Genomic DNA, 19,437 nt, shown 5'->3' with positions numbered 1-19,437 from the left:
TTTGCATCCTGTTAATAAAGTTTCCTCCAACAGTTCCCCGCAGTGGCCTCAGATCACTTACACATTAAGCGGTCCATTGGAAGCAATTTTATGCGTTTGTCGGCAGCGTAAAGGGGCCCCACTCTCCAAGTGTGCTGCGGTATTTGCTGACACGAGTGGCAACACTTTTGAAAAAACTCCCGAGGTATCGGATTACCGCAGGACAGCCGTTTACAGCAGCGTGGGCAAGAGGCTACTGCCAGGAGCAGCTCACCATTGAGAGAAGGTGGGATCACTAAAATCCACGCCTTCAGCCCTACCCGACATCGTTGTACTCAGGCAGAGTGTTGGGGACCTGAGGAGGAACTGGACATTCAATACAGCGCAACCAACAATCATATTACCCCCTCGCTTTTGCAAGGTATTACAGCATGCACCAAGCAACAACTTCGCCAATGCACTTACCACTCAGGTGCATGATGGGAGTTGTGGTCCAGAAGCACTCTGACTACAGCTGCCAAAGATTCGGCGTGGTCAGCTGACTCCCTTGTTCAGGGGAGGACCGCAGGAGGACAAAAGGAGGAGTTTGGCAGCGTTTCCTGTTTGCTACAGCGTCTGAAGAAGGCTTGAAATGCCGAAATGCATTACGCTTTGCATCCTGTTAATAAAGTTTCCTCCAACAGTTCCCCGCAGTGGCCTCTGATCACTTACACATTAAGCGGTCCATTGGAAGCAATTTTATGCGTTTGTCGGCAGCGTAAAGGGGCCCCACTCTCCAAGTGTGCTGCGGTATTTGCTGACACGAGTGGCAACACTTTTGAAAAAACTCCCGAGGTATCGGATTACCGCAGGACAGCCGTTTACAGCAGCGTGGGCAAGAGGCTACTGCCAGGAGCAGCTCACCATTGAGAGAAGGTGGGATCACTAAAATCCACGCCTTCAGCCCTACCCGACATCGTTGTACTCAGGCAGAGTGTTGGGGACCTGAGGAGGAACTGGACATTCAATACAGCGCAACCAACAATCATATTACCCCCTCGCTTTTGCAAGGTATTACAGCATGCACCAAGCAACAACTTCGCCAATGCACTTACCACTCAGGTGCATGATGGGAGTTGTGGTCCAGAAGCACTCTGACTACAGCTGCCAAAGATTCGGCGTGGTCAGCTGACTCCCTTGTTCAGGGGAGGACCGCAGGAGGACAAAAGGAGGAGTTTGGCAGCGTTTCCTGTTTGCTACAGCGTCTGAAGAAGGCTTGAAATGCCGAAATGCATTACGCTTTGCATCCTGTTAATAAAGTTTCCTCCAACAGTTCCCCGCAGTGGCCTCTGATCACTTACACATTAAGCGGTCCATTGGAAGCAATTTTATGCGTTTGTCGGCAGCGTAAAGGGGCCCCACTCTCCAAGTGTGCTGCGGTATTTGCTGACACGAGTGGCAACACTTTTGAAAAAACTCCCGAGGTATCGGATTACCGCAGGACAGCCGTTTACAGCAGCGTGGGCAAGAGGCTACTGCCAGGAGCAGCTCACCATTGAGAGAAGGTGGGATCACTAAAATCCACCACTTCAGCCCTACCCGACATCGTTGTACTCAGGCGGAGTGTTGGGGACCTGAGGAGGAACTGGACATTCCACACAGCGCAACCAACAATCATATTACCCCCTCGCTTTTGCAGGGTATTACAGCATGCATCAAGCAACAACTTCACCAATGCACTTACCACTCAGGTGCATGATGGGAGTTGTGGTCCAGAAGCACTCTGACTACAGCTGCCAAAGATTCGGCGTGGTCAGCTGACTCCCTTGTTCAGGGGAGGACCGCAGGAGGACAAAAGGAGGAGTTTGGCAGCGTTTCCTGTTTGCTACAGCGTCTGAAGAAGGCTTGAAATGCCGAAATGCATTACGCTTTGCATCCTGTTAATAAAGTTTCCTCCAACAGTTCCCCGCAGTGGCCTCTGATCACTTACACATTAAGCGGTCCATTGGAAGCAATTTTATGCGTTTGTCGGCAGCGTAAAGGGGCCCCACTCTCCAAGTGTGCTGCGGTATTTGCTGACACGAGTGGCAACACTTTTGAAAAAACTCCTGAGGTATCGGATTACCGCAGGACAGCCGTTTACAGCAGCGTGGGCAAGAGGCTACTGCCAGGAGCAGCTCACCATTGAGAGAAGGTGGGATCACTAAAATCCACGCCTTCAGCCCTACCCGACATCGTTGTACTCAGGCAGAGTGTTGGGGACCTGAGGAGGAACTGGACATTCAATACAGCGCAACCAACAATCATATTACCCCCTCGCTTTTGCAAGGTATTACAGCATGCACCAAGCAACAACTTCGCCAATGCACTTACCACTCAGGTGCATGATGGGAGTTGTGGTCCAGAAGCACTCTGACTACAGCTGCCAAAGATTCGGCGTGGTCAGCTGACTCCCTTGTTCAGGGGAGGACCGCAGGAGGACAAAAGGAGGAGTTTGGCAGCGTTTCCTGTTTGCTACAGCGTCTGAAGAAGGCTTGAAATGCCGAAATGCATTACGCTTTGCATCCTGTTAATAAAGTTTCCTCCAACAGTTCCCCGCAGTGGCCTCTGATCACTTACACATTAAGCGGTCCATTGGAAGCAATTTTATGCGTTTGTCGGCAGCGTAAAGGGGCCCCACTCTCCAAGTGTGCTGCGGTATTTGCTGACACGAGTGGCAACACTTTTGAAAAAACTCCCGAGGTATCGGATTACCGCAGGACAGCCGTTTACAGCAGCGTGGGCAAGAGGCTACTGCCAGGAGCAGCTCACCATTGAGAGAAGGTGGGATCACTAAAATCCACGCCTTCAGCCCTACCCGACATCGTTGTACTCAGGCGGAGTGTTGGGGACCTGAGGAGGAACTGGACATTCCACACAGCGCAACCAACAATCATATTACCCCCTCGCTTTTGCAAGGTATTACAGCATGCATCAAGCAACAACTTCACCAATGCACTTACCACTCAGGTGCATGATGGGAGTTGTGGTCCAGAAGCACTCTGACTACAGCTGCCAAAGATTCGGCGTGGTCAGCTGACTCCCTTGTTCAGGGGAGGACCGCAGGAGGACAAAAGGAGGAGTTTGGCAGCGTTTCCTGTTTGCTACAGCGTCTGAAGAAGGCTTGAAATGCCGAAATGCATTACGCTTTGCATCCTGTTAATAAAGTTTCCTCCAACAGTTCCCCGCAGTGGCCTCTGATCACTTACACATTAAGCGGTCCATTGGAAGCAATTTTATGCGTTTGTCGGCAGCGTAAAGGGGCCCCACTCTCCAAGTGTGCTGCGGTATTTGCTGACACGAGTGGCAACACTTTTGAAAAAACTCCCGAGGTATCGGATTACCGCAGGACAGCCGTTTACAGCAGCGTGGGCAAGAGGCTACTGCCAGGAGCAGCTCACCATTGAGAGAAGGTGGGATCACTAAAATCCACGCCTTCAGCCCTACCCGACATCGTTGTACTCAGGCAGAATGTTGGGGACCTGAGGAGGAACTGGACATTCAATACAGCGCAACCAACAATCATATTACCCCCTCGCTTTTGCAAGGTATTACAGCATGCACCAAGCAACAACTTCGCCAATGCACTTACCACTCAGGTGCATGATGGGAGTTGTGGTCCAGAAGCACTCTGACTACAGCTGCCAAAGATTCGGCGTGGTCAGCTGACTCCCTTGTTCAGGGGAGGACCGCAGGAGGACAAAAGGAGGAGTTTGGCAGCGTTTCCTGTTTGCTACAGCGTCTGAAGAAGGCTTGAAATGCCGAAATGCATTACGCTTTGCATCCTGTTAATAAAGTTTCCTCCAACAGTTCCCCGCAGTGGCCTCTGATCACTTACACATTAAGCGGTCCATTGGAAGCAATTTTATGCGTTTGTCGGCAGCGTAAAGGGGCCCCACTCTCCAAGTGTGCTGCGGTATTTGCTGACACGAGTGGCAACACTTTTGAAAAAACTCCCGAGGTATCGGATTACCGCAGGACAGCCGTTTACAGCAGCGTGGGCAAGAGGCTACTGCCAGGAGCAGCTCACCATTGAGAGAAGGTGGGATCACTAAAATCCACGCCTTCAGCCCTACCCGACATCGTTGTACTCAGGCAGAGTGTTGGGGACCTGAGGAGGAACTGGACATTCAATACAGCGCAACCAACAATCATATTACCCCCTCGCTTTTGCAAGGTATTACAGCATGCACCAAGCAACAACTTCGCCAATGCACTTACCACTCAGGTGCATGATGGGTGTTGTGGTCCAGAAGCACTCTGACTACAGCTGCCAAAAATTCGGCGTGGTCAGCTGACTCCCTTGTTCAGGGGAGGACCGCAGGAGGACAAAAGGAGGAGTTTGGCAGCGTTCCTGTTTGCTACAGCGTCTGAAGAAGGCTTGAAATGCCGAAATGCATTACGCTTTGCATCCTGTTAATAAAGTTTCCTCCAACAGTTCCCCGCAGTGGCCTCTGATCACTTACACATTAAGCGGTCCATTGGAAGCAATTTTATGCGTTTGTCGGCAGCGTAAAGGGGCCCCACTCTCCAAGTGTGCTGCGGTATTTGCTGACACGAGTGGCAACACTTTTGAAAAAACTCCCGAGGTATCGGATTACCGCAGGACAGCCGTTTACAGCAGCGTGGGCAAGAGGCTACTGCCAGGAGCAGCTCACCATTGAGAGAAGGTGGGATCACTAAAATCCACGCCTTCAGCCCTACCCGACATCGTTGTACTCAGGCAGAGTGTTGGGGACCTGAGGAGGAACTGGACATTCAATACAGCGCAACCAACAATCATATTACCCCCTCGCTTTTGCAAGGTATTACAGCATGCACCAAGCAACAACTTCGCCAATGCACTTACCACTCAGGTGCATGATGGGAGTTGTGGTCCAGAAGCACTCTGACTACAGCTGCCAAAAATTCGGCGTGGTCAGCTGACTCCCTTGTTCAGGGGAGGACCGCAGGAGGACAAAAGGAGGAGTTTGGCAGCGTTTCCTGTTTGCTACAGCGTCTGAAGAAGGCTTGAAATGCCGAAATGCATTACGCTTTGCATCCTGTTAATAAAGTTTCCTCCAACAGTTCCCCGCAGTGGCCTCTGATCACTTACACATTAAGCGGTCCATTGGAAGCAATTTTATGCATTTGTCGGCAGCGTAAAGGGGCCCCACTCTCCAAGTGTGCTGCGGTATTTGCTGACACGAGTGGCAAGACTTTTGAAAAAACTCCCGAGGTATCGGATTACCGCAGGACAGCCGTTTACAGCAGCGTGGGCAAGAGGCTACTGCCAGGAGCAGCTCACCATTGAGAGAAGGTGGGATCACTAAAATCCACGCCTTCAGCCCTACCCGACATCGTTGTACTCAGGCAGAGTGTTGGGGACCTGAGGAGAAACTGGACATTCAATACAGCGCAACCAACAATCATATTACCCCCTCGCTTTTGCAAGGTATTACAGCATGCACCAAGCAACAACTTCGCCAATGCACTTACCACTCAGGTGCATGATGGGAGTTGTGGTCCAGAAGCACTCTGACTACAGCTGCCAAAGATTCGGCGTGGTCAGCTGACTCCCTTGTTCAGGGGAGGACAGCAGGAGGACAAAAGGAGGAGTTTGGCAGCGTTTCCTGTTTGCTACAGCGTCTGAAGAAGGCTTGAAATGCCGAAATGCATTACGCTTTGCATCCTGTTAATAAAGTTTCCTCCAACAGTTCCCCGCAGTGGCCTCTGATCACTTACACATTAAGCGGTCCATTGGAAGCAATTTTATGCGTTTGTCGGCAGCGTAAAGGGGCCCCACTCTCCAAGTGTGCTGCGGTATTTGCTGACACGAGTGGCAACACTTTTGAAAAAACTCCCGAGGTATCGGATTACCGCAGGACAGCCGTTTACAGCAGCGTGGGCAAGAGGCTACTGCCAGGAGCAGCTCACCATTGAGAGAAGGTGGGATCACTAAAATCCACGCCTTCAGCCCTACCCGACATCGTTGTACTCAGGCAGAGTGTTGGGGACCTGAGGAGGAACTGGACATTCAATACAGCGCAACCAACAATCATATTACCCCCTCGCTTTTGCAAGGTATTACAGCATGCACCAAGCAACAACTTCGCCAATGCACTTACCACTCAGGTGCATGATGGGAGTTGTGGTCCAGAAGCACTCTGACTACAGCTGCCAAAGATTCGGCGTGGTCAGCTGACTCCCTTGTTCAGGGGAGGACCGCAGGAGGACAAAAGGAGGAGTTTGGCAGCGTTTCCTGTTTGCTACAGCGTCTGAAGAAGGCTTGAAATGCCGAAATGCATTACGCTTTGCATCCTGTTAATAAAGTTTCCTCCAACAGTTCCCCGCAGTGGCCTCTGATCACTTACACATTAAGCGGTCCATTGGAAGCAATTTTATGCGTTTGTCGGCAGCGTAAAGGGGCCCCACTCTCCAAGTGTGCTGCGGTATTTGCTGACACGAGTGGCAACACTTTTGAAAAAACTCCCGAGGTATCGGATTACCGCAGGACAGCCGTTTACAGCAGCGTGGGCAAGAGGCTACTGCCAGGAGCAGCTCACCATTGAGAGAAGGTGGGATCACTAAAATCCACGCCTTCAGCCCTACCCGACATCGTTGTACTCAGGCAGAGTGTTGGGGACCTGAGGAGGAACTGGACATTCAATACAGCGCAACCAACAATCATATTACCCCCTCGCTTTTGCAAGGTATTACAGCATGCACCAAGCAACAACTTCGCCAATGCACTTACCACTCAGGTGCATGATGGGAGTTGTGGTCCAGAAGCACTCTGACTACAGCTGCCAAAAATTCGGCGTGGTCAGCTGACTCCCTTGTTCAGGGGAGGACCGCAGGAGGACAAAAGGAGGAGTTTGGCAGCGTTTCCTGTTTGCTACAGCGTCTGAAGAAGGCTTGAAATGCCGAAATGCATTACGCTTTGCATCCTGTTAATAAAGTTTCCTCCAACAGTTCCCCGCAGTGGCCTCTGATCACTTACACATTAAGCGGTCCATTGGAAGCAATTTTATGCATTTGTCGGCAGCGTAAAGGGGCCCCACTCTCCAAGTGTGCTGCGGTATTTGCTGACACGAGTGGCAAGACTTTTGAAAAAACTCCCGAGGTATCGGATTACCGCAGGACAGCCGTTTACAGCAGCGTGGGCAAGAGGCTACTGCCAGGAGCAGCTCACCATTGAGAGAAGGTGGGATCACTAAAATCCACGCCTTCAGCCCTACCCGACATCGTTGTACTCAGGCAGAGTGTTGGGGACCTGAGGAGGAACTGGACATTCAATACAGCGCAACCAACAATCATATTACCCCCTCGCTTTTGCAAGGTATTACAGCATGCACCAAGCAACAACTTCGCCAATGCACTTACCACTCAGGTGCATGATGGGAGTTGTGGTCCAGAAGCACTCTGACTACAGCTGCCAAAGATTCGGCGTGGTCAGCTGACTCCCTTGTTCAGGGGAGGACCGCAGGAGGACAAAAGGAGGAGTTTGGCAGCGTTTCCTGTTTGCTACAGCGTCTGAAGATGGCTTGAAATGCCGAAATGCATTACGCTTTGCATCCTGTTAATAAAGTTTCCTCCAACAGTTCCCCGCAGTGGCCTCTGATCACTTACACATTAAGCGGTCCATTGGAAGCAATATATATATGTATATATATATATATATATATATATATATATATATATATATATATATATATATATATATATATATATATATATATATATGTATGTGTGTAGTTATTTAATATATTATATTTATTTATTTGTTTCCCATTAGGTAGATAGGCAGATACTTAAATAGATGGACCCAGGATCAGACACTACCCAGGAAAACCTACCAAACTCTGGTATTTCTGAAAACTGGATACTGAGAGGAGTTCAGGTGGGCTGATAGGTGCTTTCTTACGATGACCTTCAAATTCCAAACTTAACTAAAATCTAGCATTTTAAAGATATTTCTGTGGGAAAAAATCAGGAATGTATGGGGATCCATACAGTTCATACCACTGAGAATACTTGGAATCCAACTTCTTTGGGTGGGCCTAGGAAAGGTCCATATATGTAACACTGAGACATCACATTTTTTACATGGAAAATAACTCTACATGGCGACTTGGGGAAGGACTTAGCTGCCACCCAGGACAACCTATCGACCAGACCTTTCTGAAAACAAAACACCAAAGGGAGTCCAGGGCAGTCAGGTATGTGTGGGTCCTCCTACCTTTTCTTAGTCGGGAACCCTGACATGTGTACAGGGCATTGTGAAACACAACTGAGAAGGGTTCCTTCAAGTCACACCAACCTGGACTTTAAGTTTGAAAAAAACTCAGGGGTTGTCATTGTTCCTTAAGACTCCATCCACTTCTCAAGTGCAGAATCATACCAATTAGTTTTGTCACAACCAGTAGAATTGGTTCAGAGAGCAAGCACTAATAACAGTATAAGAATATTTAGCTCATGACATACTGGATATGGGCAGTAAAGCCATAAAGGAATCAATCAGTTTACTTGCTATTTACATGCCCAACATAATACAATTTTCACATCAGCAAATCGCTACCATAACAGGTACCAAACTACCATCACAATCATTTTCCCAGAGGGCTAACACTCCAATGACACTACAACTCACCAAGTCATCAGCCAACTTACAAACAAATACACCTCCAGCAAACCACCACTGCACACATACCGCTGGCGTATCACCACACAAATTGCAATCCAACAACCGCACAATTCTAGCGTGAATTTGTATAGAAATGTAAATGTTGAGTAAGAATTAGAAAATGATGCTATAGGTGAAGTAATTGATTTGATTAACTTTTGAAATAGGAATGAGGTTGAATACTTAACATAACATTTGGTCAGATTGATGACATAAGGCAGATTTGTAGTTGTACTGTACATTTTTTGTTTGTAAAAGACTTGTATGTTCGGCTGCTGCAGTTTACAATTTCTCTAGCACACAATGTGACTATCCATAAATCTTGAGGCTTAAGTATACATGCAGCTTTTATTGATATTGTAAGTACTGTATTGAAAGAAGGTATGTCATAGGCAGTTTTAGCTCAGATTAGAACATTTACCGGTTTGTTTTTGATTGATTTTGATTACAGCAAAGTTAGTGCAAATTGCAAGTTGTGGCAAAGAGTACAATCCATTAAGAAGTGTGTATGCTCCTCATTTAGGACAGTATCTCATTTACGTAAAACAGATCATTTGTCCAAAGTGAAAGCTTACAAAGAATTGAACAGATGTTGCTGAAAAGAAGGAAAAAGAGGAGACCAAGGAATCTCTTATGAAGAAAAAAGTGGAGAATAAGGGTCTAGGTTAACAGTTGTCAATCCTTTTTGGTGTCAACTGCTATGCAAATGTAGTTCTCAATGTACTCTTTCAGTTGCCTCAACTTGTAAATGTAATTGAACAGAAACCACAGAAAAGATTATGTTGCGCACTATGTAGTTTGCTACAACATTTTCATAGTCATAGGACTATAATACATATTGGTTCAGTCAATCAAGATCCAATACATACATTTAGTGGATCCGTACAAACTACTCAGAACACTCAGCTAGATGCACAGGAATTATAATGGTCTTGTTTGGAGTTTAATCGAAGAAAGAAATAAGTATTGATGACTTATTTGGACTGAGTTACTCATGGAACCAAGAGGGTGAAGATTGCTCTTTTACGTCACGTACTGAAGAAGTTTCAAAGTGATTTTTTCACTTAACACTACCAGATTTGAAAACTGTGTCTTTTGACAGATTGCTCAAAAAAGCTAATCAAATCAATACCTGCCCAAAATGTCTATTACATTTTAAGTCAACAGTACATACATACAAATAAGTGTAAAATACCTTATATTAATACTAGAATGATGTAGAACAGATGGAAGTAAATTGGAAACAGAAATACAAACTTCAAAGCTGGACAAATATCAGTTTCTTAAATAACATATTCTACTATGGTTACCATTTTTCACAAAGAACCTAATGTAACATCTGGGCACTATATTGTCTATTTAAAGAGTCACACTGGATGGATAGAACTTAATACCAGCAATCTTAAATTCAAACAAAACCTGCCTTTCAAGCTACCATACTATACGTGGAACATCACTGCTTATGACATGATTCGGCCTACCAGGGGTGATGTCTTCATAAAGGTCTCATTAATTCAAGTGACTCTATATCTGGTAGTAGTATTGTACCACTTCTAATTATAAAATAGTTATTTTTAAGATATATTTGCTTAGATTCATATTTAGAGTGACATACTATACAATTCTGTTTTTCTCCTATAATCTATATGATTGTTTTCCGCACTGTTCAAGGATGAAATTTATATAGTACATTGTCTATGATGTACATGTATGAAAGCTGAGAACAGTAAAGAGGGGAAAATGAAATGCTTCAATATATTGTGGAATACTATTAAAGCATAAGATATGTCTACTGTTTTGTTTATATATGAACTTGTGCATTGCAGAAGTAAAAATAATTGTACAATTTTTAAAATGTGATACAAGCTTCTATTCTACTGAGGTAGAGAGTGATGCAGGCACTGAAACATCCAGCCACACACCAATACAGCCACTCTCACACTCAGTCACACATTAATACATGCATTCTCACATTGCAACATCACAAAATAAAATGATGCATGGAGTGTTGAAACTTTTCAAGCACTCACCCCCAGTAACTGATCTGGGTTTAATCGATCGAAATTTTGCTTGCCCCGTCACCCCAATTTAGACACAGCCTTATGGAAATCAGTCTTGATTCTGCACCCCATGGGAACAGTCCAGCCCAAACTGCCAGGCCAGGTCCTCCCTGAACAGGAAACAAGCATCCTGGGACCGGTTACGGAGTATCACAACTTGTTAGCCAGGCTAGCTTAAACCCAGTGGTAGAGCAAGCAAGCCACTCATATTTGGGCTTGTATGAGATGAGCCATTGTTCTCTAGTTAGCCAGCCTGTATTGTGTTTTAGATATACCTAGAGTCCTCACCAATAAAGGTGATAAAATAGGAACTCTAAGGTATTTTTAGATTTTTTGGATCCTGTGTTTGCCCAGTAGTGTTATTCAAGGACTCCCTCATTCCACCAAGTGTTTGAAGAGGTTGAGGCCACCTGGAGGTACCACCCTACCAGGGTAGGGAGAGGATGCCGATGATGCAGCATGATACTATTATGTGAGTGAGGCATTTTGTTCTTTAAAGGACGGTTTTCCTATTGGACCTGACAGAAATCCTGTTATGTCAGTTGGGAGGAAGTGATGAACACCTCCCTGAAGTTTAGCAAGTTATTTTCCTTGTGACCTTCTGCTTCTTTTGCGCTGTGGTGAGTCACTGTACCTTTGTGTGCTGTGCTTGATACTTTGGAGGGGCGTATGGGAATCTATCCTCCATATCTCTTGCTTGTGATTTAGTATGCAAGAGTATAACCAGTGCATGGAAAAGGCATGAGTTAAAGTTAATGTAGTGTGGCAAGTAAGCTGACAAGACTATGTCTGGAGATGCATGACTAAGTCTAACTTGAATGTGGTGCCCTCAAAATCTTTGCCTTTGTTTAATCAACTCATTAACTCACCCAGTGTCAAGTGGAGTGACACCATATGCTTTGAGGATTTAATAAGTCATAACTGAGCCTATATTTCTTCAAAACCCATGTTTTCCTTGTTAGCCTTGTGGACAGCCCACCGGTGAGATTTAACTTTCCATGCCACTTTATGCAACATACACTATAGCCTCACTCTTAAGGTAAATATGCCAATTGGGGATTAGCCAATTTTAATATGTTTTTATAGAACATACACTGGCCCCTTGATATGAGTTTCCAAAGTGTGTTTAGGGTTTACAAAACTGCAGTATCTGCCAGCAATAAAAGTTAACAAAATGTCTGTGCTAAAAAACATGCATGAATAGAACACTATTGTAACTTGGAATGAGAAACAACTATGGCTTGTGCACGATAAAACGTTCTTGAGTTGTTTCTTTGTTTTCACAATACCTTTTTTACCCAAACAAAATCTTCTTTACCTGTGGTGGCAAAAATACATTGTCATCACTTCCATAATGTGAGATAATGGAATTTACAACAGATAATGCCAGTATAAAGGAAGTTTTGCTCAGGTCCACTGCTATTGTGTGTTTCTCAAAAAAGTTTCCTCTTACCATTTTTTTAGGCATGTTGTTGACTGGCAGTGTATGGAGCATTTCTTGAGGTTCTCTTTGTACTGCACAGTTGCACCGAATGTTTTGTGTGTATTTGCATTTACTGTGCAAGCCTTGGTTGCCAACTGTAAGAAGATATTGTCATGACAAAATAGTTGTATTACCTTTTTTATAAAGAATATTAAGAGGTTTAGGTTTTGCATTTTCTACAACACTGAGATAATGTGGTCAAGTTGTGTAGAAGGTGACACTGATTTAAAAAATACAGGCGGTCTTTGTGAGCCCTTTGCCTTGCTAGTTCAGTAGCATTTGAATCACAAAATGGTCACAAGGCAAAGATTACATGCCTCTACTAGGAGTCAACAGCTAACTGTGGAATACCTAAGAGTACAAAAACATTATTCCTTCAGAAGAATATATACAAGCACTACTTACATTTCCCAGTGTCTCTGCAATACCATGGAATTCACGCATGAGCTAGATCAGATAGCCTACTGAATTTTCCTCAGGTTTATTGGCATTGCATGCAACCTCCTGTTAGATCCTGCCTTCCAAGTCTGGTATTCCTAGTAGCTGAATGATCCTAGGTAACCAGAGAGCACCTCATTGTAAGTATGGCCAGCAGCATGCCCAGCCCTCTTGCTTGATGGAGATCCTTCATCTGGTACCCCCTGGTTATAGACTGCCTATTGTATTATGCAATCCCTACCTGCCTGATGGGTTCAGCATTTTCACCCGCCTTTGCGTTGATTTTGTTTCCCACGAACTACAAAAGTGGATTTTGTTTTCAAAGTACAAAACAATACTACAAATGGCAAACATTTCGCACTGTGTATGGTGGGCATTGTTGTACTACTTGTCCATCTCTCGAATGCCTGGAAGCAAGAAGGCATTCGTTTTTAGAGTTACATTTCTAGGTTAGAGCCTACTACTTGCCAGTTGCTAGTGAGTTGGAGTTCTTGGTAGGTTAAGATAGGGCTGTTGTTATTGAAATGGCCATTTCCACCTTTTATCCAGTATATTGGCATGGGCAAGAAGCTACATTTGTGCTACAGTGTTTTTTTAGTGGTGACTGGTCTTGGGGAAAGACGTTTTCAGGATGACCTGGACGGCAAGTATTTTTTCATATGTAATGTCAAAGCTTTGCAAAAACGCTGACTAGACATTAACAACGCTGCATATGTGTTGATCTCCTGTAGAGAGCATATCACAATTTAAATGTTTTACCATGGTTAGATAGCTGTCTTTAGTTAGATCTGCTGTTTGTGAAGATTTTATAAACCATGGGCCAGATGTACGACCATTAAGTATAGCGAGTCACAGACACTGTTAGCGATTCCCAATTTGGTCGCAAATTATTTGCAGACCCATTTGGAATGGCTAGCACTCCCACTTATGGTGGCCTGCTGGAGTCAGCAGACCACCATGTCTGGGACTGCTTTTAAATAAAGCAGCTGTTTTTTTTTTTAATGCAGCCCATTTTCCCTAAAGGAATACGGGATGCATTTTCAAAAAGAGAAATTAAACTTTTCAGTTTTGTTTTTTTATTGGCAGACAGGGTCCCTGAGACCACTGCCTGCTCTTAAAAGATATTTACGCACCCATTCACAAAGGGGAAGGTGTCTACTGGGGACTGCTTCCCGTTTATGAGTGGTTCACCACCTACTTGAAGTATGTTGGAAACAGACAGTGATTTGTAGCCGCAAATGGGGTTGCAAAACAACAGTACATGGAATGATGACTCACTATTAGGAAGGGACGCCCCTTCCTAATAGCGAGAGAAGCAAATGCTGTTTTTCGAGGCCGTTACTTGCAAAATAGCATTTGTACATGCCTGGAACTTTTTGGGCGGTCTCAAATGGGCCGATCTCCTGATTGTGACTGAAAAAAGAAGGGTTGCACATCTGGCCCCATGTTTCTTTGAAGTCCTAAACAGTCTAAAACAAGAGTCGTTTTTTGTTCAGTATTTACTTTAACTCCTTCTTTAGTCTTATTCTGCATAATGCAGCATTAATTATGAGACACATTTGAAAATCATGGATCTTTAACCTTGTTTCTTTTAGTGATAGCATCAAAATCTGCTCGGAGATTAGTTAACTTAAAATAGTGGGTATCGTCAAAATGAATTTACTAGTCAATATCAGTAATGTTTCAAACGGTTGACATTACTTTCAAACTAATTTCCTATTTTTGTTACTAATTAACTTGCAAATCAAATGAGAGATGCAGCGTGGGAAAGAATTTACTTTAATTTTTCATGCACAACACATTGCACATCTCAGCAGAGAGATTTCGTTTCCTATGACTCACTTTTAGAAAATTTGCCACTGCATAATAAGCCCTTAATCTAGTGATATTCATAAGCGAAATGAAATACAAGAAACCTGCTTCTAAATATTGCTGCAATGTTGTAAAATGCAAATCAAACCACGGGTTTCAACTTTTCTTTTGTCTCTTGGATCTGTTAAAAGTCTCCGACATCAGTCACTTTCACCACCATGTCACTGATCAGTCACTTGAAAAATAACAGCTACCGGTAATCCTTAACAATTACGAGAAAGTATTCATTCAAAAACCATATATTGCCTGTTTCTTAAAAATGGCAAGCTGTTTACAGGCGGTCAGATGTATCTACAGAACATTTATTTCCCCAGGTGTTCAAATACCTGGGTTTAGCACTGCGCTTTCGAAAGACATTAATTTCCCCTGGGTAGATTTTAGACATCTTTTAAAAGTGATATGTGCTGTGCTCTGCAGTATCCATTCTCATATTCAACTCATTAATATGACAGAAGAAATGAATCCCTGGATTAGCGAAATTGACTATTTCTAACAGTACATTGAGGATTAAAAGGACACTTGATATCATTCTGGTAACATTTTAGGCTAAGTTTTATAGAGAAGTAGAAAGAGGTCTCAGTTCAACTGTGCTAACTTTAAACATATTTTCTGGCTCAGTGACTTTTACCATCTTTCCTTGAATACCCACTTTCTACGAAAATTAAGACTGGCGTTAAACTGTGCATGTGTATCAAACCGTATCAAGAAGCATCTGTCTTGAAGTTTCCTTCTGCTAATAAACTTTCAGCAAATGTGCCACAGTGCAGTTTGAAACAATACCCTAGAGAGTTGAAGTTGTGTCTTTTTTTACTTTTCTTTCAAAGTGCTCATAACTTTGTTAAATACTATATTGATTCTTTTTTCACTTAATTCGAATATGATTATTTACGTGTATGTGAGAGTGTGTGTGTGGCTTTTTGCTGATCATATGGAGCTCTAAGCAATATGCAAATACACTGCTAATAATCATTATTAATATTATTATTATTATTATGACTAATACTGTAATAGGAGGTACTATTAATAATTTACAGCATTTATTACAGAGTACACTCTCAGGGGGTCTCTTCATGCTGTTCAAATATTAAAGGTAGGCTAAGAATAGTAAACAGACACGTTTTTATTTTGATAATCAACTTTATTGGTTTTATTGATAACAGATAAATTCCTTGGTAGCAAATCAAGTACCGTAATAAGATGTAATACAATCACGGATAGCCGACAAAAAACATTGGAGGCCCAAATGGAGTGGGTGTGACATTCATATATTACTATGCATGCACAAGCATTAGTCGGGCACTCACACAGGAAACAAATTAAACCATTTACCCCACACTTTACCGAAGAGTTCGGAGCATCCCCCGGCCTTGAAGAGGGGCTCCTCCTGTGCTCCACACCAGTCCACCCCTGTCTTCCCTTTCCGCACGGTCGGAGCCCTAGCCTGAGACCAGAGCGCAGCTATGTCTCTCTTTACCACCGCCACTGCCGTCCCCAGGAAACGCTTATCCGCCCTTGATCCATCAAGGCCGTCAAACAACCCCAACGGCAAGTGCCTCGGTTCATGGGGAACCTCCCACCCTAGGGCCTGCGTAAGTTGGAGTTCCACCCCTCTCCAGAACGGTGCCAGAGCCGGACACTGCCATTCCATATGATAGAAATCTGTTGAAGCATATTCACAGTGCGCGCAGGCCATGGGGGATCGCATGCGGGCCCGGAAAAGGCGTGCCGGAGTGAGATTAGTCACCCCCATGTCCCCATCGAAGGGGGTAATACAATAGTGTGCCAGCTACTTGGGAGGTGAATGGTGATGTTTTGTAAAATGTAGAGGAACATCATTTTAAAGAGGGCACTCCTGCCATTTCTTGAGGTCTGGCTTCATCCTACTGAATAAAGGTGCAACATTCATGGCCCATTCGAGCTCCCGCAGGAGGGTGACCCTCACCCCTAGGTACTTAAATGATTGTCTACGGAGGGGGATGTTCTCTTTCCAAACAAAACACCCCCACGAGGAATGCAAAGGGACTAGGGTGGGTAAAGTCGAAGGCCAGAGACCCGTTCAAAAGCGGGAAGAGCCTCCAGGCATCTGGGGCCAGAGCATTCTTGGTTCGCCAGAAAAAGCAGGATATCGTCCGCATATAGGGCTATCTTGTCAATCTGATTCTGGTCCCATGCCCAACCACGGATGCCAATGCAAATAGGAGCGTCGAGAGCAGGCACCCCTGGCAGGTGCCCCTCCGGATTGGGAACGTCTCGGGGTTACTATAAACTTAGGGTTACTATAAAGGACCCTGATCAGGCGACAGAAAGAAAGGCCAAATCCCATCCTTTCCAGCACGTCCTGGAGGTAGCTTCAATCCACCCTATCAAAGGCTTTTTCAGGATCAATGAAAAGCAGCGCCAGGTACGGGGTCAGGTGATGATGGTGGGCCAGAGCCAGGTGGATGCGGCGAATGCAATGTTGGGTACCCCTGGCCGGCATGAACCCGGACTGGTCGGGATGGACCAAGTCTTGCAGGAGTGGACGGAGCCATTGGGCTATCGCAGTGGCAAAAATCTTCAACACTCTGTATTAATCAGTGAGATCGGGCTGTAGTCCGCACAATCTAGGGAAGGCGGCTGTGTCTTTGGGAGGACCACAATAGTAGCCACATCGGTAAACAGACACGTTTTACGGTGTTTACTGAATTTGAAGTGAACGGGGCTGGAGCACATGGTGAGGGCAGACATGGCAATATAAAGGGCACTTTGAACACTTAAGGTCGTAAAGGCCCATTTCCTATCTTTGTATTAAGCACTTGAAACAAAAGTAGTGACCCACATCTAAGTGTACAGGAAGGATTCTGTTGTACTACTTCCTTAAACAGGAATTTAGGGCCATGATCATAAAATCATAAATGCATGATCCATGAAGTTTTAAAAGTGATCCTCTTGGCTAGAGGAAGCCAAAGCAGTTACTAAAGTTTATTTACGGCTAGCATGGAGACCAAGGAAAACTGCACCCGAAGCGTAAATTGCGGCGCTGTACTCACTCTTCATCAAGAAGAAGTACTAACAATTCACAGCGGAGAGGGGCCTTCCTACTTTGCATTCCCCTCTCTAGTACAATTTACCTGTCTGCATTAACCTCAATGATGTCTCTTTCTGAGGGTTACCAATAAGTACCTTCTAAATATGAGAATATTTGACCATTTGATAACCGATGCATTATATTGATCCTGACATTTTCTCACAACACTAGTTTATACCGCCCTGAATACTAGGGGCCTTTTGGTCTTTCTCTCTATTGAAAGAGCACATTGAGTATTGGCCCGCATCCGAACTCAGGTACACCAAAAAGTGCCATCATAGATCGACCACACGCTCAATTTCCATGGTGGAGATTAAATCATTCAACATGCAGCACTGTTGGATGCTCAGCTCTTCAAAGACCAAAACTTCATAAAATATCTAGACTGTACAGGGATAGTTTCAAACAGAGCTAGTTGTTTCACAATGTCAATGCGTTCCAAGAGATATATAGGCATTTCAAGTGATGTATATGCTGATCTACCTGGGAAACGCGAGCTGCACTGTGCTACGTGCAGCTCGCGTAGTGAGAAGTAGGGCAAACTTTGCAAACTCTGCGAGCGTAGCATAGTGCTTCCCCTAGGGTTAATCATAATCCAAGGGCGGGTCTCCTTAACAGGTGCCCTCTGGAAGGAGGAAGGAGGTTACAACCTTAGTGTTAGAACTGGGGGTCTCTAATTGGCAGAGGTAAGTACCTTTGACCAAGTAGGGACCCTTACTTCTAGTCAGGGTGAAGGGATACACACTGTAGATAACCCCTGCTCACCCCCTAGGTAGCTTGGCATGAGCAGACAGGCTTATCCCCAAGGCAATGTGTTTAGTATTTACACTCAATATCCACAATGACCCAAAAATACACCACAAACTGAGACCACACAGGTAAGTATATATAAAAATATAACTTTATCTATCTAACAACATTAGATATCTCAAATGGATTTTTCTGCCAAAATATTGTGCCTTAGAGTAGTTATAGGACATCATTCTCAGCGCTCGGTTCTCACTGTCAATTTTTTTGACTCCCTCAAAGGTATACGAAAGGCCCTGGGTTGTTCTCTGTTAGGGTAACATATTTACTTCAGAATATGGATGAAGAGGCATTGTCCTACATATATGATATCTGATGGATGATGATTTAAAGAATCACTTGACCAGGATTAGCAACATCATTTTGGAGTTTGGCTCTGAGGGGTACAAATTCAACTTTAAAAAACAGAAAATAGACCATCTCAATGTCCTATTTGGGGATACTAGTTATCAAGTGAAGGGAAAAGCCTGGCAACAAACTTTTTAGAAAAGTGTGTGCTGCTCCAATCTCCTAAATCATTAAAGAATTTACAATCCATATTGAGATACTTACATTTTGATAGAACATACATTTTTAAATATGCAGAAAAAGTAAAACCTTAGCTTGGCATGAGCAGACAGGCTTATCCCCAAGGCAATGTGTTTAGTATTTACACTCAATATCCACAATGACCCAAAAATACACCACAAACTGAGACCACACAGGTAAGTATATATAAAAATATAACTTTATCTAGCTTATGCAGTTAAAATCCACTGGCATTGTAGGTACACAATTTCTTTTCTTGTCTTGATTGTTGCACTATTTTTCTAGAAAGGTTTCATACTCTAAATGCAGTCTCGAGTCTTTCAAAGGATCAATTTCAATCAAAAATAGCTGTACGCTGTAGCGCTTGTAAAACTACCTTGTGACCGTGTCCAGCGCTGTTCTGCAGAAGCGCTCTTAGCGTGTTTCATCAGTGGCTGACACACAGACCCCTCACTTGGCCTCTGCCGGTCCTACTTAGCTCTCCGCCCGCTCTCGAGAATCCAGCGAGCGGCGGGGAGCT

Source organism: Lissotriton vulgaris, chromosome 9 (assembly GCF_964263255.1).
Source record: "Lissotriton vulgaris chromosome 9, aLisVul1.2, whole genome shotgun sequence".
Taxonomy (NCBI): Eukaryota; Metazoa; Chordata; class Amphibia; order Caudata; family Salamandridae; genus Lissotriton; species Lissotriton vulgaris.
Note: the sequence above shows the minus strand (reverse complement) of the source record.